The following is a 25,942-nucleotide window of genomic DNA, read 5'->3' on the forward strand; positions in this document are numbered from 1 at the left end:
ATAGTTGGTTTTTCATAAAGCATGCTAGTTCCCCATCTACTCCAGCCTTTGCTAAAAGTAGTTAACTGTCTACCAAAATGCTACTGTCATGTGCTTTCAATATTAACCAGCTTAACTGCTCTGCAGCTCATGGTCAGAGGGTTTCTAGACTAAACTAAGCAATTTCTACTTTTACTTTTATCATCAATCTGATTACGTCACACCCTGCTTTCCTTCCTATTTCTTCTGGCTTCCAAAGCTGCCAGCCCACTGGGCTTCCTTTAGTTCTCCTGACTTCTTCTGCCTCAAAACCTTCAAGCATGCAGTTCCCTACACTTGGAATGAGCTTCATCCAGATAAATCCTATGCATCCTTTACATCTTAGGGCTCTTTCCAGGGAACTCCTTCAGGGAAACCTTGCCACATGCTCCCAGGTTATGCTAGATAGTTCATTACTCACCATCATGCATTTTCCTCCTTTCCTCCATAGCATTTATCAAAGATGTGAAGAAATAAAGACTGGAATGCCAGTATATGAGCTCCAGGGAAAGAGAACATTCAGTACTATATTTTCAGCCTCTCAAAAAATGCCTAGTGGGTCATGGAAATACAATAAATATTTTTTGAATGAGTGAGAGTAAATCTAAGCGATTGAGAGGATACCTGTAAGTTTCTTGTGTGTGTGTGTTGCATTCAAGAGTGGAGGAGGTGACTATGGTGATAGTCAAATGTGTCTTCTGCCCACCAAAGCTCACCTGGCCAACCATGCCTCTGCCCAGTACAGTGGTCATTAGGAAATCTTCTCTTCTCACACTCAAAGTACTCTTGTCCCTCTCTAAGAAGACTTGGAATGTTCCATATGTCCCAACACACATAACAAAAATAAACACTATGAAGCTGGTCTCCCAACATCCATACTGTGGTTTTCTCCATGGGTTCATCTTCATTTCAGAATGAGTAACACAACTAAAACACTTAAAGAATTGTAACTTCTTTAGCAAACCTTCAGACCTATAGAGGGCATGTCTGGGAGGTCCCCCAGCTTGGATTCCTCCTGTCTGTGCCCTGTGGCATGGTTACACTTCTTTCTGAATAAATGTGGACCGTCACCAGGTAAGCAAGAAAAAAAATCAAATTTCAAACTGTTATGAGTCACTTAGTGCTTTAGAAAGAATTCACTGGAAGTTTATCAACCCCACAAAAGGGTTCCTTTTATGCATTTTCTTCTTTATGTTTGCTCAAGTCTCATGTGCATGATGATAACACATGTTGGTTGCTCTACATCACCCATAACAAGAATCTCACCATGAAAATCGGCAAATGTTTCAAATCACGGCTCCCCTAACCCCCTCTGGAGAGCCAGCTATTAGGCTTTTACCAGCACAACACTGAACAACATATGAAAGCTTCCCCTCTTCAGAGAGCCATATGGTCTTCCACTCTGTGTTCTCAAAAAGCCGCATCAGTGCCTGCATTTCCTCTTTGCCCAAATTTCAGCTATTCTAGCTAAGTTTTCAGCTCAACTGTGTCATTCAATTTTTGGTTATCTGGGAACCCAAATTATCTCTTAAACGTGTATCTTTAATACCCTGAAGGATCATAATTAACCTGATTCTTATTAAAATTGAGAAAAGAAACCTGGGGGGAGCTTCAGAAGACTCTTGGAGCTTGTGTCCTAATCCTGGTCCTGGCACTTCCTAGGTGTAGGGTCTGGAGCAAGTCACCGACTTCTTGGTGCCTCGGTTCCTTCATCTGTACAATGAGGATAACATTCCTTATCTTCCAGACCTTGCAAGGATTAAATTATAGGTGTGTGTGTGTATGTGTGTGTGTATAGTTACAGGTATACATGAGTTAGAATAGTGTCTAGCTTATAGTTAGTGATTAATAAAAATTAATTATTATTCTTTTTCTTTTGAAATAGTTTTAGAACTACAGAAAAGCTGCAAAAATAGTATAGTCTCTGTGCATCTTCTTTTTTTAAAGTTTTTAAAATTTATTTTATTTCTGGCTGCATTGGGTCTTTGTTGCTGCACGTGGGCTTTCTCTAGTTGCGGCGAGCGGGGGCTACTCTTCATTGCGGTGCATGGGCTTCTCATTGCGGTGGATTTTCTTGTTGCAGAGCACTGTCTCTAGGTGTGTGGGCTTCAGTAGTTGTGGGACGTGGGCTCAGTAGTTGTGGCTCACAGGCTTAGTTGCTCCACGGCATGTGGGATCTTCCCTGACCAGGTCTTGAACCCGTGTCCCCTGCATTGGCAGGAGGTTCTTAACCACCGTGTCACCAGGGAAGCCCTTCTGTGCATCTTTCAATCAGCTCTTCCTAATGTCAACACCTTGCATAACCATAGCACATTGACTGAAACTGGGAAACAAACATCGTTACATTGCTATTAACTAATCTGCAGGCGTTTTCTAAATTTCGGCAGTTTCCCTGATTTGGTTCTTTCCTCCATGAGCCCAAGTTGCAATTATTGTCACCTCTCCTCTGTCCCCTCTAATGTGTTAGGCACAAAATCTTGGAGAAAAGTGGACTAACTCTGGCAGCCTTCTCCAAGAGAGGCAGTGAGACTTGGATTACACACAAAGAGAGGGAGGGCAGAGGACCTCTCCTGAGTGTGGAGAAGTGGACTTCTTCTGGCCTGTGTGCACATGTTCATAAAGGTCTAGATACTAGTGTGCCCAGAGATGGGGTCAGAAGATGTCGGTGGCTGGAAGTCTTAGATAAGCTGCACCTTCCTTCAGAAAGAGCCAAGGGAAGAATGTTAGAAAGAGAGTATGCAGTTGAATCAGATGTCAGTGTCAAGGACTGAAGGAGTGTTTGTATCACCTTGGGGAGGTGAGTTTGGTGCATTGCCCCCAGCTTCCCGCCCTGGCTGGGTGAGTTAGCCTTCTTAAGTGTTTCATGGCTGTGCAAACCTGCTTGTTAAGTAAATCCTGATTTCTTGGGCCCAATGGGCATAAGTAAAGCCAACAATAAACTCTTTAATGAATATTTCAGAAAATTCATGTGTGACTGTCTACATGACAGTGATGTGAGTGTTTGGGGCAACTGAGTGTGTAACGTATATTACTGAGGAGAAAAAAATAATTATCTATGTATTCATTTATGGCTTATAATTTCTTTTCAACATAACCTAAATCCATCAGGCTCTATTTCCACTTTCTAGTTCACTTGAAAATAAACCAAGATGGCATCACCTTGGTCAGTGGTCATGCAATTCCCTACTCCAGTGGTTTGGTGATTTCCATTGTCTTTCCCCCTGCAATTAGATAAGTAAAAAACATTCCCATTTAAATGCTGGTGGACATACTCATACGTATTAGCTTCTGGACACCACAGCCATTAAGACACCATCTGTGTTTCTGTGTGATTTGCACACAGAAAACCCTGGAATTATCAGTTCTTCTTTTAAACATAAAGAGTGGGTTAGATACACTTATGCCAAAACTAAACATCTAAGTCCAAAATGAACAAAATATTTTGGTAAAATATGAGCCATCTTATGTCCAGTTCAAGTTGAGCTTATACCCATTATACTTTTTCAAGGTGGGGGAAAGGGGTCTATTTAATGTTGGGATAGCTTTAACTTCCAGGTCCTGGAAGAAGTGCTAGGAGTGAAGTGTTTACCAGAAGAACTGAAATAACCAGGGGATAGACTTCCCCATCTCATCATGCTTCTAGTCTTGCATCTCAAGCCAATACTGAAATGGAAGGTTTGGTATATTTTAGAGTGCCTAAGGAACTACGGATTCCTTTTCATCCTCTTTATTCCATGTGCACACAGGCAGGCATGCACACACGTACACATTGCAGGTGAATTCTGGCCAACAGAAGAGCAGAGTGAGGACTGAACAGGTAAAGCAAGAATTCCCCAGCTTCAGTTCATTCTTACGTACGTACAAGATTTCCAGCTAAATTCTGCAGCTCTGAAAGGGTTAGAATGTCTGGAGAAGATTCCAGGAAACATGTAAACTCGAATCTTTTATTGGTTCTGTACCCCCAAACTTCCTGCCCCTTACAGGTCCCCTCCATCACTAAGCAGGACAGGGCTCCCTTCTTGCCTTGCAATCTTCCCATTACCACCTCACCAATTAAAAGTGAAAAATTGTGCTTCAACTGTGAAAAGGTTCCAGCTTCTAAAGCAGATAAACTGGAACCAAAGGCCCTCTTTGTTCATTTTTCTTTTCTCTGGGAAAGCTACCTTTAAGGGTTGCAAGAATATAGCAAGCAATTATTCTAAAAGGATGTGCTTTGAGATTTTTAATTCATTTTAATCTTCCTTGTATTATGAAAGCTATACTTCTTTTTAAGGCTTTCAGACAACCAGCTTAATTTTCATATTGATTCTTTGGGGACAAAACAAAACTTAGTAGAAACTGAATGGAAAAATGTCTCTTTTGTGGTGAAGAATCTGTGCTTGCATTTAATTATAATGCAGAGAAACGTTCCTTCCTAATTAAACATTTAAATGAAGACGGAGTATAAATAGAAATTTTAAGAAGCGAGTGAGCACAACATAGTTCATCCATCCCGAGATGAAGGTTCTCATCAGTCCTTATTTTTTACTCTGCCCAAAGCAGATGTGACTGTCCAGAGTTTTAAAAGTGTATCCGCACATTTTAGAGGAAAAATTTTCAGTGCATACGATGATTACTAAATTAGCAATATTCTTCACTTGCATGGACTTATCAAGGAGGGGCCTCGAAGTGCTTTATTATCTAATTAAACCTCACAACATGCTACAATTTTATTAATATAGAAAGTGAGATACAGTAGAGTTGAGTGTCTGACTTTATTGTGTAAGATGGAAAAAGGTCTGAGAATATAAAGGAGTTTTGAAATAGAATACATTTTAGCCACGGGGTCATCCAGACTTCTACTGTCTCAGGAACACATATTTCTGTTTATTAGAAAATTTGGGAAAACATAAAAGTCAATTTAAACAGGGATACTCAGTTTTCACATTGATAAAATAAAAAATAACAGCCTATTGAGTCATTAGATTAGGTCCTTACTATGAGACCTTATTTTTTCCTTTTTCTTCTCTTACTTTTATTCCCAAATACATCTTTTTATTTATTTATTTATTTATTTATTTATTTATTTTTGTGGTACGCAGGCCTCTCACTGTTGTGGCCTCTTCCGTTGCGGAGCACAGGCTCCAGACGCGCAGGCCCAGCGGCCATGGCTCATGGGCCCAGCCGCTCCGCGGCATGTGGGATCTTCCCAGACCAGGGCACGAACCCGCGTCCCCTGCATCGGCAGACGGACTCTCAACCACTGCGCCACCAGGGAAGCCCCCAAATACACCTTTTTGAACCAGAGAGGATGCTACCCTTCCTCTGGTTAGCAGAGTGATTTTTGCTTTGCTCTAGGACCGGACATAAACATTAAATTGTATTTTTCTTCGGTTCAGAGTTGTTCAGTATGTGAAGCACTGTGCGGCTGTGCTCTCGCGGGATGCCAGCACATGACACTCCTTTGATTGGCTAGAGAACTTAGCACGGTGCCAGGCATGCAGTAGGTGTTGGATAGATATTTACGAAAGCAAGGAAAAGCCCTACCCAGAAGCATTTAGGGCACGTGGAAGAGCGTGTGACATCCTGAACAGAAGATAGCTATTCATTACACCTCATGCTGGAGTGGCTAAGCATTTGGGGGCAAATCCCCAGTAGAACAGTGATATGGAAATACACACTGCAGGAACATGCCAAGAATCGCTGGAAGACAATCAAGCCCAGAACTGTATGTATGGATAAGACCTGAGTGTGTGTATCAGTTAGCACTATTGTTTAATAAAATCTCAGTGGTCTAAAATAATAATCGTTTGTTACTGTTCATGAATCCACAAGCCAACCGGGCAGGTTCTTCTGGGCCGGCTGGCCTCTCTTGCTTGTTTGAGGCTTGGCTGGCTGGAAGCTGGTTCCAAGTAGCCTGGGTTGAGGAGCATGGGCTCTTCTCTTCGTGGTCCCTCAGCCTCTAACAGGCACATCCAGGCTGCTGAGGCAGAGAAAGAGCAGAAGCACACATGACCCCTTGACACTGGCACACCATCACTTGGGTTATACTCCTCTGGCCAAAGCAGCAAGGCGGGCCCAGAAGCAAGGTGGAGAAAGAAAGTTCAACTCCTTACAGGAGGTGAAGGACCTGGTACAGGGAAGCCATTAATTAGGGCCATCAGTGGAATCGCTTTCCCACATCAAGTGACTGTCTGATTGGCATTTCAAGTCAATGCAGAGAGACCCGTACATACAGTGGGGAAAACGACTAAACATCTAGACCTAAATAAATAAAAACTATAGGGGAACAGAAAAAAGAATATTATCTTTATAAACTTGAGATGGAGAAGGTCTTCTTAAGATGATACAAATCTTAGAATTTTTACCAGAGAAGATGGAGTTGTTACATAGAAAGTTAAAACTTCCATAAAAAAATATATGACAGCATAAAAAAAGTTAAAAGATAAACTTCGAAATTGGCAAAAATATGTCCAAACTATAACCATAAAATATATTTAATATTTAAAGAACTTTTAAAATCAGTTTTTTAAAAAAGGCTACCAATGCTATAGAAAAAGTTTTAAAGGATATACAGAAAAAATATGTTGAAGAAGGACATAAATTGCCAATTAACACATGAAAAAATAAATGATAAATAAAACAATAATGAGACTCATTTCATTGCCAAAATTGCAATATTTCCAAGGCTTGTAGCATAGTCACTCTCATGCACTATTGGTGGAAGTATAAAATGAGACAGACTTTTCATCTATAGACCATATAGATGCAGGATTATTTAGTAATATAGTTATATTTAATAATATAGTTACTCATTATGGAATCTTGTAATTAATTAATCTTATTACCCTTTTGCTTGTTTGCTTAACCATTACATTATCCCTATATGCTACTTTGCAGATGGTGAAGTAAAAGTAAATTAAGTTTCTTCCAAAATGGTGATTGTAAGTTGTGCCTGTGAGTTATGTGCTTGCTCTTAGAGACTTTTATTGCCTTGTAAAAGGTATTTGAACTCTTTAGCCTATTTTAATCTGTAAAATAAAAAAAGTCTTGCCATCTTTCTCCTCCAAAAGTTAAAGGTCGGTTAATTTGTCCAAATTAATAAAATCTGATTATCTTCTGGGCTTGGTGGTTGTTTACTAGTGGTGGATGGCCATGTATTGACTCAAACGTGATGAGTAAAAATTAATACATCCTTCTAATAATGGCTATTGTTATTTTTTTTTGAGAGTTATGTTTCGGACACAGCATCTGGTAATTAGCAATTACTCAATAACTTTTGATTGACGGATTGTTTTATAGATTGATTACCTCATTTAATTCTCACTAGTTAAGCTTTATAAACCCAGCCTTTTATAGGAGAGAACTGAAACTCAGAAGCTAAACAACTTGCCTGAGATTACTTACCTAGAAAATGGCAGGGTTCACAGGAAGGCTCCCCTTCTCTATGGCTTGTGCTTGTAGCTGTGTTCAAACTGAATTCAAATGCTGACTTCATGCCTTGCTTCTGTGTACACCTTGTAACATAGATAGGCACTCAGAATGCTTTTCAAACAAAAATATAACTTTAAAAAAAATTAATTAATTAATTTATTTTTGGCGGGTCTTCGTATTGTTGGGTCTTCGTTTCTGTGCGAGGGCTTTCTCTAGTTGTGGCAAGCGGGGGCCACTCTTCATCGCGGTGCGCGGGCCTCTCACTGTCGCGGCCTCTCTTGTTGAGGAGCACAGGCCCCAGACGCGCAGGCTCAGTAGTTGTGGCTCACGGGCCTAGTTGCTCCACGGCATGTGGGATCTTCCCAGACCAGGGCTCGAACCCGTGTCCCCTGCATTAGCAGGCAGATTCTCAACCACTGCGCCACCAGGGAAGCCCAAAAATATAACTATTTTTAATAAAATTAAATGTAATAAAACTTCTGTGCTATCCTTTAAATCTTCAGTGATTAAGTTGCACTAACTAAAAATTGTCACTTCCCATCTGCCTCTACAAGGATTAGGTCAGTGGCCACTGCAGTTGCTGACCTTCAACACAGCCTGAAAGGAGTTCAGGGGTGGAGATCAAGAATGAGACACTCTGTGCTCTGGGAAAAACTGGCAGAACAGGCCTACAGATAGTTAGATATTTTCCGGAGATTTTATGAGCCCAATTCTTGCATCTCTTCATATCTAGAAAAGCACTAAAATCCTTCATGGTGACATCTGCTCCTCATGATTTGCAGAAACCTTCACGAGACTAGCAGAAACCTTCAGCAAAAAAATATGTGCTTGACTGTATGTACTCCGCCTTCATCAGAATCTCATTTATACTGACCTTCCCCCCTACCTCTTTGGAGCAGTTTCTTCAGAGCCATCTGAAATGCTGTCTCCCAGGCTATAGTCCTCATTTTGCCCCAAATAAAACTCAACTCACAACTCTCACGTTGTGCATTTTTTTCAGTTGACAGTTGAAATTTTGTACAAAGCTATTATGAATTTAGATAACTACAGAAGTCTTGAGGGTATTTTTCAAATTGTTAAATGAACGAAATTTGAGTATGAGAGTCAAGTAAACTTTTCCCTGGGCTTACCTGGAGCAACCTATTAAAATGAAAAAGCAGGAGTAAAATTATTTTCCCGCCGTTCATATATATTTAAATGATTACTTGAAATGGTATAAAACAACTTGATCCTTAAATGATATTACATCTGCTTCTGACACTTTATCAAATTAGAAAACATATTTCTTGCATCGCTGAGAGTAAGCCGGAAGTCATTATAATTTTTGTTGCTTCTTTGCTGGTTTTCCAGTACATCTGGGGTTGGTTCTCCCCTGGTCTGCTTCCTCTTTGTTGAACGGGGTTCCAGCATGTTTTCCACCAAACTGGCGTCAGGAACTTTCAACAGTGAGAGGGATCTCCAGGTGCTAAACCTTTTCTGTGAGCAGAAATCATTCCAGGGCTCTCTCCTGTTAATATTTCAAGTAAATGAATAACACAGCTGCATGAGCCTTTCTGTTCTTTTTTTCTTCCCTTCTTCCTTCCTCCCTTCCTCTCTTCCTCTCTTCCCTTCTTTTTCTTTCTTTTTTTGCATTTGAGATGTCTCTGCTTACTCTGGAGACAAATTTGGAAGAGACACTGAGGATTTTTTTTTTTGCGGTACGCAGGCCTCTCACTGTTGTGGGCCTCTCCCGTTGCGGAGCACAGGCTCCGGACGCGCAGGCTGAGCGGCCATGGCTCACGGGCCCAGCCGCTCCGCAGCATGTGGGATCTTCCCGGCCCGGGGCACGAACCCGTGTCCCCTGCATCGGCAGGCGGACTCTCAACCACTGCGCCACCAGGGAAGCCCCTGAGGATTTTTAATTTTTAAATCCACTGAGTAGTATTAGGTTCATATAATGATTTTTGAAATACCGGATGACACTTTGCTTCTTTGTTTGAGTGGAAATGTGAATACTCTGAAGGTTCGGTTCTGCTAGAGTCACAAATCATATAGTTATTTATTTTCCAAAGCTCAGTGTAGTAGGATATCAAAGTAGTTTATAATCATCCAAACAAATATCCTTTTGGAGACTTCCCGGGTTAAGAGGGCTGAAATGTTTTCATTCGGAGGAAGCGGTTCATTCATCCGTAAGTCTGTTTCTAGGTAGTGAAAAAACTGAGCATTTGCGTAAATCACCGGCGAAGAAAAGTAAATGACAAAGGAGGATTTCATTAGCACAGACCTCTCAGACTACCTGAAGGGCTTGGAATGCCGGCGGATCTGGTTTCAAGTACCTTCTTACCTTTACAAGACAATTATCTTAGGCATTTCGGGAGAGAGAAAGAATCCTACCGTGTTTCTTGGCAACACTCCTCACATATTAAACTAGCTGGATCCTCAAAATAAAATGCAGTTGAACAGCTTCTCTTGACTATTTGTATATTAAATATCTATCTGCAAAATCCTCCTGTGTTTCATCGTGCATGTGGGAATTAGGTTGCGTTGAGAACATTTTCTGAACGACCCCTGGAAAACCAATGATTATAACAGGACAAGGCTAATCAGAAAGCTCTCTCTGTAGCAGGGTACATTTTGCAAATCACTAGCACACAGATTTCAATTTGCTCCCATCATGAAAAAGGAAACTTTTGTGGATTGAAAAGGGAGGATGTCGGATCCATGATGGCAGCTCTGACTGATGAAGAACATTAGCCCCGGAAGGTTGAAAACGAGAGGCATTCGCTTTCCGTGCTGTGTATACAGGCACTAGGTGTTTAGCAAACACAGAATTTGCGAAGGGTAAGATCATGTAGCTGATTAGCAGGCTAGGATTTCACCCCTGGGCTCTGCCACTAGGCTGGCTCAGGTTTCAAGGGTTGGGGGTCTGCTTCAGCTGACCTGCTTGAGGAGATTAGTTCATTTTAGAAAGGACCCTGGAAATTCTCAGCCCGACTGCATGAGTGTGTGTGTGAGTGCATGCACACAGGAGGATTCGAGTGCTGCACGTATGTTACTGTATTTACCTTCTGAGTCAGCCTCTCTCTTCGATCAAATTTCCAAGAATCAATCCCTCCCCATCACTTTCATGGCTCTGCCCAACGCCTGCAGTAGTTTCTAAGCTCAATCACGGATCCGATTGCCTTCTCACTCCATCCACATGCCCTTTCCCCCCTTCACTTCAATCTCAGCATCAGCACCCGGACATCTAGGAAAAAATAATAAGGCATTTCCATTCTGGTTGAAGCAGAGAAAGCATACATGCATACTGTACCCCCATTAGAAGAGAAGTTAAAAAATAAACTGAAATGCTCAAAAAGTCAGGTGTCATTAAGCCAGAAAATTACTCTGGAATTCTCGTTTAATCACACTGCTTCTGGAATCTCATAAACATTGGTCTTGTTTTTGTCACTGCGTGTGGTGACAAGGATTGGAAAGTTTTATCGTTTTAGATGGGACATGGTCCATTTATATGAGAAAATGTGTTAAGGTACACAAACCTGCATTTCACTTTCTCTTCTCTAAATCTCTCAAAGTGAAGTGACATTTGACACAAATATTGAGAATTATGACATTATAGCAAGATTCAGTATTTATTTGACTCAGAATAATAACAACATGAATAGATGATATTTTAGGGGTCTAAATGCCAGATATTGTTCTAAGCTTTTTACATATATTATCTCATTAAATTATTCAATCCACTCTGTGATACCGATTTGATTATTGTCCACACTTTGCAGAAAAATATGAGTCCTACCTAAAAAGTTTGAACAATTTCCCCAAAGTCTCACAGTAAGTGGTGGAGCGGGTGAGCATCTATTTGATGCACATCCATCGTTTGAAGTTACCATATTACCTAACAGCTGCAAAAGTAAAACAGTAGCAGAAGCAAGGACTGTGTACCTAGCAAGTTGTCCAGGCACCTGTGCTTCTTAAAAATTGGTGTGGGGTGATTTGGGAAGAGGTGGTTTGATATTGGGGGGCAGGGGTATAGGAATGGTTAGAGTAGATCGTATTATTAACAAACACTATTGACGAGCTACTTACCAGGTGACAAGATAAAGCCAGTGTGTTTCTTCTCTGATTCTCCCCCAAGTAATCCAAGGTCTAACTGGGGAGAGAACACTTACTGATGCACATACTGTGATGTTAGTGCTATGACATTTGAACACACTGTGCCTGGCATTAGCTAAGTGACATCCTTGGACAAGGAGAAGGATGGGACAGACACTTCTCATCTCTTTCTTCAGCAGCCAGGCCACCATGTTTTTTTCTCCTGAGACACAGTGGCCTAAGTCAACCTGGGTAGGTCAGATTGTCAGATTTCTTGGGTGTATCTTTCATTAGTCATACTTTTTATCTGCACCCCATGTTGACCTGCATCTACCGTCCTAACTTCTCTTTTAAGACACATAGTGCCAACTTAAAAGAAATGCACAACATGAGAGTTGCGAGTTAAGTTTTATTTGGGGCAAAATGAGGGCTATAGCCTGGGAGACAACATGTCAGATGGCTCTGAGAAATTGCTCCAAAGAGGCAGAGGGGGGGAGGTCAGTATATAAGTGATTTTGGTGAAGGGGGAGTACATGCAATCAAGCATATATTTTTCTGCTAGTCTCATGAAAGTTATTGCTAGTCACGAGGGGTAGACGTCACCATGAAGGATTTTAGTGCTTTTCTAGATACGAGGAGATACAAGAATTAGGCCCATAAAAGCAGCTCCTGAAAATATCTAACTATCTGAAGGCCTGTTCTGCCAGTTTTTCCCAGAGCACAGAGGGCCTCATTTCTGCTCTCCACCCTGAGCTCCTTTCAGGGGGTGTTGACGGTTGGCAGCTGCAGCAGCACGTGATTTAATCCTTACGGAGGTGGATGGCAAGTGCCCATGGCAAGCACCCACTGTAGTTGACTGTAGTCTGAGCAATCTGGTCTAGTGAAACAAGCAAGACTTAAGAGTTACACAGGGCTTCCCTGGTGGCGAGGTAGTTGAGAGTCCGCCTGCCAATGCAGGGGACACGGGTTCATGCCCCAGTCCGGGAAGATCCCACATGCCGCAGAGCGGCTGGGCCCGTGAGCCATGGCCGCTGAGCCTGCACGTCCAGAGCCTGTGCTCTGCAACGGGAGAGGCCACAACAGTGAGAGGCCCGCGTACCGCAAAAAAAAAAAAAAAGAGTTACACAGATGTGAGATGGAATCCTGGCCCAACCCCTTAATAGCTGTAGAGTTTCAAGCCAATTATCCTGATTTCTTTGAGTGTCTGATTCATCCACTAACAAGTGCGGTTGAGTTATTCTGAGGCCTCGTTAGATAATGTATGTAAATTATGAAGACTCAAATGATTTAATCCTTTTTGAATCTCTGTTTTCTCAACTAATACATGGGGTTAAGCTACTTTAAGGACTGGTTTAGATAATACATGTAAATTGTAAAAACTCAATTAGATAATATATGTAAATGGTCTTATCCAATGCCTGGCATATGTTTGATACTTGATAAATACTAGCCATTACCCCGCCCCCCCCACCCCCCCACCCCCCCCACCCCCTGCTTCATATCATTATTGCTGTTGCTTATTTTGCTTTGTTAGGAAAAATTGTCAAAGAGTTGGAAATGGACAGAGGGGTTACTGGGTATCCTTTCAGTTGAGTTCCGGTCATTGTGCAGCACTGCTGGGTAGAACTTTCTATGCTCATGCAGATGTTCTGCATCTGCCCTGGGCAGTATGGTAGCCACTAGCCACCTGTGGCTATTGAGCACTTGAAATGTGGCTACTGCTTACATTTTTTGTCATTTTAATTAGTTTAATTTTACATAGCCACGGGTGTCTAGTGGCAATGGTACTGAACAGTGTAGGTCTAGCCAACTCTCTGGGGACTGATTTTATAGAAGTTTAACCTTTAATTGCCTTTCTGTTGACTAGGCTGTTTTATAACTCTTTAGGGGTAGAAGTTAAGTTATAGAAAACTGGTATGAATGCAAGTGATCCTTGTCTACAGCAAAGCAAATAAATTTGGTTCAGTCTATACAACTGACTTCTTCCTTACAGAAAAGATGATCCAAAACATTGCATTTAATTTCCCTGTTGGATATTTATCAGTGCTGCGTCAATTTGTAAATTCGTTTCAGCAGTCCTGATTGCCTACACCTATGTCTAATCTTTAAAATCTTTTTTGAACTGATTTTAATGTCTTACTCATTCCCTCTTTTATTAATGAGTTAAATAAAAATTTTACATGTGTTCATTTTATTTTTACATGAAATTGATGACTTTACCTTGAAAAATCAAGTGTGCTCACCTATTTATTTCCCAATAATCCTTTCATTTCAGAGCAGTTAAGTGGGGAAATGTGAAAGTTTTTCAGTGTAACCTGTATCTGTGGTAGCTTATATTATTGTATCTGTTTTTCACTTGGGGGTAGAGAGCGTAAGAAATAATTTAATGTAGTTATTGCAGAGATAGTATTGGGAAATGAAAAAAAAAAAGAAATCAATTCTAAACTTAGTGCATGAGTTAGCCACTTGTACACCCTCTAGAAACCTGCCTTCATGGATTGGAGATTGCAGGGCTTAACTACAATGTCACTGCTCATTTTGTTGGCTTATATTTCATGGCCATAAGAATGGAACAGCTTGTGTCTTGAGTTTGTTCATAGTATCAGCTGAAACTTGAGAGTATTATTAGATAGTGTGGTGTGGCACTTGGAAACACAGGAAATATTGGTCCACTTTGAAAAGAGGAGATAGAAGGCTTATCACAAGGCTCAGTTTATTCTTCTTCAGCCTTCTGTTTCTACGTAAGTTGTACAAATAAATATACAGTTGCACTTCACTAAGAAAATGACTTGAGAATTAGAAACAGAAGCATTCTGCAAATCAAGAAAAATCTTGAGTCAAATTATGTCAGGAGAGTTCTGCAAGTGGAGTGAAAGTTTGAGAAATGACAAAGGCTTTTAAAATAACTGACATAACACATACACAACCCAAGTTTTATATATCAGACAAGGTATAATGAACCATAACCCTTATCTGCCTCTGCCTGGAAATGTTTTGTGGATGAGAAATAGTAACCTGCAGGCTCTCAAATAGTGTTTAAGGTGGAGATAGTACTGGCTTTATGTTTGCTGGTACTGATGCTCCTTAAAAGTGCCCCCAAAAGCTTGTGAATAGAAATAGGTGAATTCAAGGTTGGTTAAAATCAGCTATAAAACACAGCCATGTGAATGTTACACTAGACTTTTCCACCACCTGCTGCTGTGACAAATGTAACGCCCAGCTGTAGTCAAGATGGTTAAAGCAGAGATTCTTGTGTATGCAGAAAAGAAGGAGGCAAGAAAAAAATAAGAGGCATGCTGACAGAATAGAATATCACCTAATTATGACATCGCTATAATAACCTTATGGGAAAGGGAAAGGCATTCACAAAAGAATGTTGAGTGAAAAAAGTAGAAGACAATTATATTGAGATTTTACAGATCCAGTGACCACTAAAGATGCAAAATGGATATATTTCTATGGTTTAAAAATTGGAACCATAAAAGTCTTATTTCTTTTAAGTTAAAATTTTTTCTTTTATCATCCTTTAAACTTGATTTCACAATACATTATTTATGTTTGAAAACAAAGTGGAAAACGTGAAGAAAAGAAGAAGGGAGGAGGGAAAAGATGAAAAGGAGACACAAAGAATAAGGGAGACAAAAGTGAAAAGAAGAAAGCTTAAATTAGAAACAAAAGGCAGGGCATCCAGCAGGAAGGAGGCCCCGGAGTCACAGAGCTGCCACTGCTTTCTTTGAAGGCTGGGGCAGCCAAGTCCTGGTGTGTGTGACCAGGGAGGGTCCTCTCCTGTTTCCCTCCCCGTTCACTTAAAACGCCCGCCTCCCATACCTCGAGGGTCTGGCAGAGCTTCTGGGTTTTGTTTTGGCCCCTCCCAGCGTCAGTAACACAAAACCCTTTAGCCTCGTGCAGGCAAAGGGAATTAGCGTTCCTTAGGTAACCTTTGTCTTAGTAAATTAAATTGTCCGAGCAGACGCCTGGAGCACTACGCCCTTCGGGCACACTGCCCTCAGGCCATGTCATCAAAGGCGATGCAGAAACAGGGAGGCCCTGCTGCAAGAGCTTAGATTCTTTTATACAGAAGACGTTTCTGTAAAACTGTGACTCTCTATCTGCAGTTGGGTAGTAAAGATCTCCCGTGTGAAGTTTCCAAACACACACACATACACACACACACACACACACACAAAGTGTTAGACAAACTTAAGTCCAAAGAGAGATACTCATTGCATTTTTCATCTGAGAGGAGGCAGCCAGTAATGAACAGGTAGCTGCGGAGAGCTGGTGATGGACCTACTCAGGCAGATCCAAACATGCACAGGCGGTGATCTCCTGGCTCCCTCCAGAAGCACTTCAAATGATTTCTCTGATAGTTTATAATGTAATATTTTCTGTTCTTAAATACAACTCTCGTATAACCAATTTGGATTACATCTTGGCAGAGCTAAATCTTCAGTTTTTTTATGCTTCTTTAGGGCAGTGGTCAAAACGTGGATCTACATAACCCTTGTGATTTGCATGAAAGTGTTTATGCAGGTGGTAGATGCTCAGATGGGAAACCACGACATGGAATGGTGCCTTTGGGGTTAGAAAAGTGCAGCTCTAAGCTCTGCCCCTCACCAGTTTATGACCTTGGGTGAGCGACTTCCTCTCCCTAACACTCAGTTTCTTCACTTGTAAATGGGAGGGGATGGAGGGGGTGAGGGACACTCCGATGTCACTCTTTTCCCTTCCTCCAAGCTGCCTGTGCTCCCCATTGGCAGAACCCAACTGGAAACAAGGAATCCACTGAAATAATGCACACAAATCAGCTTCCAGATGGGACAAAGGGAAGGTCTCCAGGGACAGGTCATGGAAAGTCTCAAACAGGATGTCAAGGAGTTGGGATCTTAGCCTACAGGTGATTGGAAGGCATTTAAAGTTTTAGAGAGATTGCTCATCAGTACTGTGTGGGGATACAGTGGGCACTTCCAACTACTCTGCTCCCCCCCCCTTTATTTAAGCCAAAATAACAAAAACCAAAAAGAGTTCACCCATTTCTCCCACCCTCCAGCCCCCGCCTATGGCAACTGCCCCATTTCATGACCACACAACCGGCTCCCCTCACTGGATTCAGTGGACTGTGGTTTTGAAGAAGATGGAATTAAGTAGGGCAACGTTGGAGGCAGAGGTGCAGTGAGAAGGCTAATGCGGTGATTAACAGGATGAGAGCCTGAACAAGGGTAGTGTTGATGGGGATGTAAAGGAGAGGATGAATTTGACAAATATTTTGGAGGTAAGTATGGAGATTGAAGGGGAGAAGTCAAGGATGAGCCTAGGTTTATTGCTGGAGTAGACAGAGGTATCACAAATGAGATAGAGAAGGCAGGCTTAGAAGGTGAGGGAGGAAGATAGTCAATTTTATCAATTTAAATTTGTAAAACATGATTATAAGAGTCATACAAATTTAAAGTCATCTTGATCTTAATCAACATCGACTCATAATTGTTTTACTTCAAGACCATTCATGATCTTGTCTTTATCTTCCCCACTAGGATGGCATCTAAAATTATAGCCTTTGAAAAATATTGCAGGTATCATAATTTTTTTTTTGTCTCATGCCTTTTTTCCCTAATCAACCCATATTCCATATTTTTATGGTTGGAGAGTAGTTCACATTTGATTGCAAAAGTTTGACTATAGATAATTTTAACTGAAGCACAAAATAATATATATTTAATTTATTATAAATATTATCCAGATAAAGTTAGAAAATTAATAGTCTAGCACGCCTGGATTTTTCTTTCTGGAACTGTTATTATGAGTGGCCTTAGGCAAGCTACTTCTTACTCAGTTTCAATAATACATAGCTACTTGCAGTGTTTCACAAAACACTCCCCTACTGGCAAAATACTTTGCAAAATTGAGGTCATAGGTATTAATTATTTCATATCCTAAACAAGGATGCAACAGACATTTTGTTTCTAGGACAGGATGGTAGTTTGCTGCAATGCTTTGTTCTCCCGTGTAATTATAGATCACCTAAAAAGTATATTTAAAATATGACTTTATGTTTAAATCTTCTAAATAATATGTTCAAAAGATAATTTCATTATAGAAACGTGCTTTCTTTATTATCTTTATTATTCTCTTGTATAAATACCGGATTGTGAGTACCTTAAATTCTTATATAAATGTAACTATTCAACATTTATGCTTGCTTTGCTCTACTTGTTACTGGTGATTTTGTCATTTAATATACTAAGATTTTATTCACAAGGCATACCGTCTAGAAGGTGTTTTTTTGGATATTTATTTATTTATTTTGAGCACTATGTTGGTAATTGTAATAGCTTCCACATTAGTTGTATCTATTAAAATAACCCTTTACTTTCAGTTAAGCTAACTCACCAGTCATGGAGAGTTTACAATATTTATTGGCTGATTCATCTAATGTTACCTAAAATTTAAAAAAAAATCTTTACTAATTTGTACTATTTGTGCAGAATCAATTTCTTAACAGAGTGATGTTTTTACTGTATAAAGGTAAATGCTTAAAACAAAAAGTACCTCGATAGATGTAAGGACCTTCTTGCTCTACATTCAACCTTTACGGTCAGGACTTCGGGACTGGTGCTTGTTTAGCTTTTGCAAGCACTGTCTGCCTTCTCCTGGGACCTCTTCTTGATACTGGCGCTGTGTTGGTTGTACATTGGGACTTGGAAAAATGCTCTGGAAGGCCCCCTTACTTCTGGAGAGAAATCCTTTAATTGGATGTTTACCCCATTACCCCAAATAGAACTTAACATTGTCTTGCTAGTTTTAGGGGTCTTAAGTCCCTCCTAGGGCCTGGCGAAATCCTTCTAAAAGCTCTTGCTTCCTGCCCTGTCTTATCTTGTCACTCAGTAACTCAGTGGGGAGCAACATGGAGTCACAACAGGATCCTCCAAAGTGGACTTTTCCCCTAATCAGCAAGCTTTGACATAGGTGCTCTGCTAATATGCCACCCTTCAATTTTTCTGCAGGTAGTTCGAGTTTTATGCAGGTAGTTGAAGAGTTAGACTTTTGCCAAAGACCTTTAGAGAATGGCCATCAGAAAGGAAACAGAAAGGAAAAGGCTATAGCATTTTTTTACCTGACTGCATTTTTTCCATTGAAAATGCTTTTACAATGTTGTGTTAGTTTCGGGTGTACAGCAAAGTGATTCAGTTATGTATATATTCTGTTATATATATACATGTTTTTATATATATATATATATATATATATATATATATATATATATTCTTTTTCAGATTCTTATAAGTTATTACAAAATATTGAGCATAGTTCCCAGTTCTGGCTATAGCATTTTGAATTGTTCCTGTACTATCCAGATATTTTTCTGGCAAACAGTGTAGTACATAAAAGTAGTACAATGTTCTACATAAGAAAGTATAGAAGATAAAGCTTTCTTTATTGCCATGATTTAGAGAGTACAGCCTAGTCATTGGAGGCATACATATGCCTGGCCAGTTTATTTGCCTGACAAAATACAGCTATTTTCTTCTTACAGGGCTGCAGTTTGTGATTATTGATGAGGTGGAACATAAGGAATTCTAGCTTCCAGACAATCTTATCTGTTGTGCGGGGGAATGATCTACAAAGATATAATTAAGTCTACTTTTAAGGAACTCTCAAAAAAAAAAAAAAAACCCAACAAACTCCTATTGAACGAGCCACAAGCTTGTCTTTAGGGTTTGGCAGGAAACAGAGTTAGGAGTCTCATTTACCAAAATAGCTCTCTTGAAGTCTTCTCTTCATGGACATGGATCCACTTAACCGTATTTTCACTAATAGTAATTTAAAAGGGGTCTCAGTAAATTGATTATGATTTTGGTCATGGACTGAATGTGTCCCCCCCCCATTCATATGCTGAAGCCTTGATTCCCAGTGTGCTGGTATTTGGAGGGGGAGATTTGGGGAAATTAGGTTTAGATAAAGTCATGAGGGTGAAGCGTCAATTAGGGTGAAGCCTCAATTGAGGATGAAGCCTCAATTGTAAGGACACTCAATTAGTGTCCTTATAAGAAGAGGAAGAGACACCAGAGCTCTCTCTCTCCATCTCATGGGCACACAGAAAGAAGACAGCAACCTGCAGACACGAAGTGGGCCCTCCCCAAGGACCATATCTGCCAGCACCTTGATTTTGGACTTCCAGGCTCCAGAACTATGAGAAATAAATGTCTGTTGTGTAAGTCCCCCCAGACTTACAGCAGCCTGAGTTGACTAAGACAAGTTCTCTGTCTTATCTACTTGAACAGAGACGTAAGAAATCCAGAACTGTGATTATGTTGAGTTGGATTTGTCCTCCATTTCCTTCTTCTGTTGTGATACAGTTTATTCCTACACTGAATCAGCGTCAAGCAACTGCAGTAACTGAAATCAAACACGCATCTTTTTATGAAAAGTTTGGACAGTCCGAGGAGCAATGAGACAATATTACCATCGCAGCTCAGTTGATGTCTTTGGCAATGACTTCATCATCATTTGCCTTTGAAGGAAGTGAGAAAGTGGAAAAGAAGGTGAAATCTGATATGCACATCTTCTGAATTACTCAGGTCAATTGATCTTTGCAGAAATTCCCTGCATCTCCTTGCGTTTTGATTTTATTGTTACATAGCTAATCTCAGAAGGGAATGGAAGGTCAAAAGGAGCAAAGGGTCTTTGAATAAGGAGAACCATGATGGGCCATCCAGATACTGTGGGTATCTCTACTTTCCTTGCCCAAAGGAAAGTGACCTTGGGCTGATGCCTCTGGAATCCTTTCCTCCCCAGCCCTCAAACCAGGAGTCCCAGAAGGACAAAGCTAATTGGTCCAAGCTTCCACATCCTCCCGGCCCTCCCTTCCACCTCCCTCTGTGCTCTCTGTCCTCACCCCACCAGCTCCAAATAAGAACAAGCCAGTCTGTAGACCTTCCATTCAAGAGATGCCAAAATTCCTTATCAAAGCTTAGTCTGCACTTTTTTTCAAGCACTGCAATTTTAAGCCTGACTTTTTTGGCAACACGCTTAGAAGAATCAGAGAACTGTGGGAGAACAATTTGGATTTGAGAGAACAGTCCTTGAACCTACCTCTAGTTTAAGGCATTCTGGGGACCAAGTTGCTCCTTTCGGTGGAGGAATGGGGGAAAAGGGGTTATTGCTCTCTTCTGTTTACAGGGTCGCCACTTTACTGCCTTAAAGGCCAATCGAAAACCAGAGGAGGCTTCCAGTCATGCTGCTTTAATTTCAGGCTGTTTTTAATTTTAGGAGAATGAAAATTCCCTATTTGGTAATTTCCTTTCTTGCTCAAGGTTTGTACTTTTACAAGGTTTCCCCTTCTTATCAGCTTGGCCACTGTTGCAGCTATTGTAACTCAAATGTTGACAAAGGGTAAAAAAAAAAAAAAAACAAACCTCCCTCCCCCAAACTCCTCCAAAATAAAACCACAAAAAACAAATTAAAAAAGATATTTTTTGGCCTGTTGCCTTCAAAGGGTGAAGTTCCGGGTAACAAAGAATACAACAAGTCTCAGGAGTATAAGTGGACGGAGCGACTTTAATCTTTTGGAAAATAAATAATTTGAAGTTATCTCAAAATATGTTCAAAGGGACGACTATGCCCTTAGGTCCTTAACTCCTGGAAGAGTGAGGTATTTACTCACCACTGTTTAAAACCTTTACTTCAAACATTTTTAGATGTATTTCATAGCCGTCTACTGGTTTGTCACCAAGTGACCTTAGCGAGCCTGGGCTTACAGCACATACAGCATGGATGGCCATATCCTGTGGTCTCTGTTGCAGATCAAGGTGTATCATATAGAACCTGAAACAGATTTGAGGAAACAACGTAGATATACAGATAGTTTTTCCTGTGAAACACGACTCATTTTGCAGACGTATCACCTTTGCCTGATCTTAATGTATTTTGCTATGTGTCAGGAACAAGGCTGGGCTGTGACAATACAGAAACGAATGGGACACAGCCTGTGCCCTTAGACTGTAGAGGAGAGGCCGGTAAACGGGATGACCAGGTAGACACCTTCACTGAAAGACAGGGACACAAAGTGAGTGTTTTACGTGTACACAGAGGAATCACTCACTCAGCTGGTCCACGGGGAGGGTGTGGACTTGGTCTGTCTGTCTGTCTGTCTGTCAAATTGCTCAAAGACCAGGATATGAGACATCCTTAGGGAATGGGGGTTTTTCCCTGAAACAACCTCAGAGGCAGTGAGGAGTGGATGGCGTCCCCAAGTATCCCAGGCCTCGCCCACAGCAACACTTGGCAAGCTCCGAAGAATCTGAATTCTCATGTGTCAACCTGAAAATTCGTGGAAAATTTTATTCTCTTCTCTAACCTTAGATCGTATCAAACAAAAGTGTTGATAGGTCAAAAACAAGTTTTTAAACTTTTTATTTTATATTGGAGTACAGTTGATTAACAATGTTGTGTTAGTTTCAGGTGTACAACAAAGTGATTTGATTATGCATATACATGTATCTATTCTTTTTCAAATTCTTTTCCCAATTAGGTTGTTATAGAACACAGCAGAGTTCCCTGTGCTCTACAGTAGGTCCTTGTTGGTTATCATTTTAAATATAGCCGTGTGTACGTGTCAGTCCCAAACTCCCTAACTATTCCTCCCCCTCCCCCTTCCCCCCTGGTAACCATAAGTTCATTCTCTAAGTCTGTGAGTCTGTTTCTGTATTGTAAATAGTGGTCATTCCCTAGAGTGCGAACATCTGAAAAGAATGCTGTGCGTGATTTGCTCTTTGTATCTTATCTTGCTGTTTCATGCCCCTGTGCCACTGCTGTCCTGGGGAACGGGTGTGTGTGTCAGCACCCAGGGGTCCACAAGATTGTTTGGAAAGGCTGGGGTGAGTGTCCACATAGGGGAGCTGGACCACCAGGTGGACAGGTAAGCATGCGGCAGAGGGAAAAGTGTGGAGTCTCCCCTGAGCTGTGCTCACGGTATATAGGTGAGAGGCAGCCCTGGAGGATGGGGCAGGGGTATGACCTAGTTATGCCTGAATTAGGGGAGAACTGAAGATGGATTTGAAAGCCAGAGCCAGGGATAAAAGGAGCAGTTAGGAGATGAAATTTGACACAAGGTGAGAGAGAGCAGAAAAAGGAGGACAGGTATTTAGAGTTTTGTAAGGGTTAAGAGCAACAGGGCTTGGTAAGTAATTAGAAATGGGAGCTAAGGAAGAGAAAGAGTCCAAGACAAACCATAACAATTGCCTATCTTTATTGAGTGTTCGCGACCTGCCAGGCCCTGCATGATGCATTCTACATGGGTTTTCACTGAATCCATATTAGAAGTCTCTGTAATGCCTGTTTCCCAGATGAGAAAATTGAGGCTCTCTAAGAGGTTATGTCACTTGCCCAGGGTCACTGAGCTGGTAAGTGGTTGGTCCAAGAGTTTAATCCAGGTTTATGCTTAAATCACTGGGCAAATCCTGGTGCTATTCATTGAAAGAGAAGAAGGAGGAGAAGAATCACAAGAGAAGAGGACATCTGTTGAGTTTTTACTATGTGTCAGATAGTATTCTAGGTCCTTTCCAGAGATTAACTGACTTAATTTTTAAAAAACTCTCCAACAGCTATTATTTCCCCCATTTTACAGGTGAAGAAGCTAAGGCACACAAAGAGGATGGGTACTTTGACCAAGGTCACACAGCTTGTAAAGCAGAAGAGCCAGGATTAGAACACAGGCAGTCTGGCTCTGGAGTCCATGCTTTTAATGACTTCATCATACAGTCGGCCCTCCATATCAGCGGGTTCCATATCCGTGAATTCAACCACCATGATTCAAAAATATTTATTAAAAAAATCCCAGAAAATTCCAAAAAGCAAAACTTGAATTTGTCATGCTCCAGCAACTGTTTACGTAGCATTTACACTGTATTAGGTATTATAAGTAATCTAGAGATGATTTAGAGTACACAGGAGGATGTGTGTAGGTTACATGCAAATACCACACCACTTTATATAAAGAACATGAGCATCCACAAATTTTGGTATCCGTGGAAGGAGAGGGTCCTGGAACCGCTCCCCTGCTGATACTGATGCACTACTATACTAGAAGTTTGGAAATGTGGTACAAGGTACCTGCCGATATCCAAAGAACAAGGTCCTTCAGTGAGTTAGGTTTATTGGTCAGAGCTCAGAATGGTGATCTGGTCTAGGGACATTGCCTTATAGGAGAAATTCAAAATCTTGGAAGTACATGAGACCACCCACAGGCCACTGTAAGCTGCACGTGTTACACTGATGGAATTATCCTATCCATGATTATGGGGCCTCTTAAACCTCCTCAGGCAGACAAAGCACCATTTAAATATCTAAGTAAAGGTATTTATTAGGTGGTTGGCAGCATAAAGCACTGCCACCCACTCCACTGTCTCAGAGAAGTTGTCACTGTCACCACTGATGTATTAATCGCCTACACGTGGATATTTGTTTACATGCAAAAGTATAATAACTGAGAGTCTTGGCAATGCATTTATTTCATCACAGTTTTTATTTTATCTACCTCCCCAGTTTTTGGTGGATGGAAAATGCCAGTATCTTACTTTCTGAGGCTGTGGTGTTTCACAGTGTTTCAGAGTGAAATGAAGAACCAAAGCAAGTAATTACATAATTAAGAGAAAAATATCATTTGAGACGCTGCAATAGTGGAGGGAAGACTAATTTTAATATTGAATTATCTCTCGAGTTGTCTCAGTTCTCTAGTCTGTGTCATGGTGCCTGTAGCAACAATACAATCATTTGGAACAAAACTTAACCACTTGCTAAAATATGTACTCTACGGTGGGAATGGAATCCATGTAAATTCTTTCCAAAAGTCAGTCTTTTTCTCAGAAGGGAGCATTCAAGAATACGTTGAAAATAACAAAAATACTGTCAGAGGATGTTTCTGAAGTTTAAAGGTAAAACATTTGCTGTACTTTGGGTTCTTTGTGATTGTGTCTAAACAATGTCAAAATAACTAGTTAGGAAGTTATGCATCCAGTGAAATAGTTATTTAGTTTGTGGGAAATTGAATGTGGTAAGTCGACTGAATCCCATTCTGTTTTGTTTCTCCTGTGGAATCATTTAAACCGATTTTAGTGTGTAGAAACAGTGTAAATGAAAGTGAGACTCTCAAAATTTGATGTAAGGTTTCCATGATATTTTAAAAGAGCCCTCCCTGCCAAGTCTTTAATTTATTTGTTTAAACTCACAGAATGTTTAGAGCGACTGGGTGGGAGAGATGTTATTATTCTCACTATGAAGAAGAGACACCAGGCTTCTGAATGCTGACGTGACTTTTTCAAGGTCAAGTAGCCCTCAGGGGCACAAAACAGATATTAAGCAAAGTCTTCCATAAGAAATCCAGCTTTAGGGGCTTACCTGGTGGCGCAGTGGTTGAGAGTCCGCCTGCCGATGCAGGGGACACGGGTTCGTGCCCCAGTCTGGGAGGATCCCACGTGCCGCGGAGCGGCTGGGCCCGTGAGCCGTGGCCGCTGAGCCTGCGCGTCCGGAGCCTGTGCTCCGCAACGGGAGAGGCTACAACAGTGAGAGGCCCGCGTACCGCAAAAAAAAAAAAAAAAAAAAGAAAAGAAATCCAACTTTCTTTTCTATATCAGATGCTTCTAGGTAAACACTTTCTAAATCACAGCCCACATCTGATAATATTTTTCTATTTTTAGTTGTTGGTGATTTAGTGGCATGAGCGGGAAATTGTTAACTTGATGGCATTTGTTAACTGCGGAGATAAATGCCTCGTGTTCATACCCAGGGAGCATACAGTACTTCTAAAAATAAGCACCACCCTAACTGATAAGGATTTGCCCTGTGCTCAGGCTGTGGTGGGAAGAAATAAAGGAAGAAAAACCTTTTTTGTTTTGGGGGGTTTTTTTGGTCTATCATTTAAATCGGAGAGCTTCCCAACCCCCTTCTGAAGGAGGCTATTTAGAAAATAGTGATTCCTGAGATGGTGATTCCTGAGGACCAGCCTTCAGGACTTCTGAGAAGCTCCTTGGTATTTCAGCCCCTATCCTAAGAGGACCTAGTCCTTTAAGTCTGTTTAGCTATCATCTGTGACAGGTGTCCACAAGGTTGAAACCTGTGTTGATATTTCCTCTTGATTTTTCTTTTATTCCTCCCACTGAATGAGTATTAAAAAAAAAAAAAAAAAAAGAAAAAGATGTATCCCAGGTAAGCAAACTCAGCCTTAAACCAACCTCAGTTTACGTTTAGAATTGGGCTCATGAAATGGTACTAGTGAGAACTGCACTATTGATAATATAGACAGAAACTTTTCTATCAATGAATTTGTTGTCACATGTGTAGAAATCAACTCAGGGCACATTATGAGGATGATATACCATTTCCTCCATGCTCTGACATGTTCTGAAAAATCACGGAAGGAAAAATATAAACATGTCCAAGTTAT

This window comes from Mesoplodon mirus (assembly GCF_964341445.2).
Source record: "Mesoplodon mirus genome assembly, chromosome: 17".
Lineage (NCBI taxonomy): Eukaryota > Metazoa > Chordata > Mammalia > Artiodactyla > Ziphiidae > Mesoplodon > Mesoplodon mirus.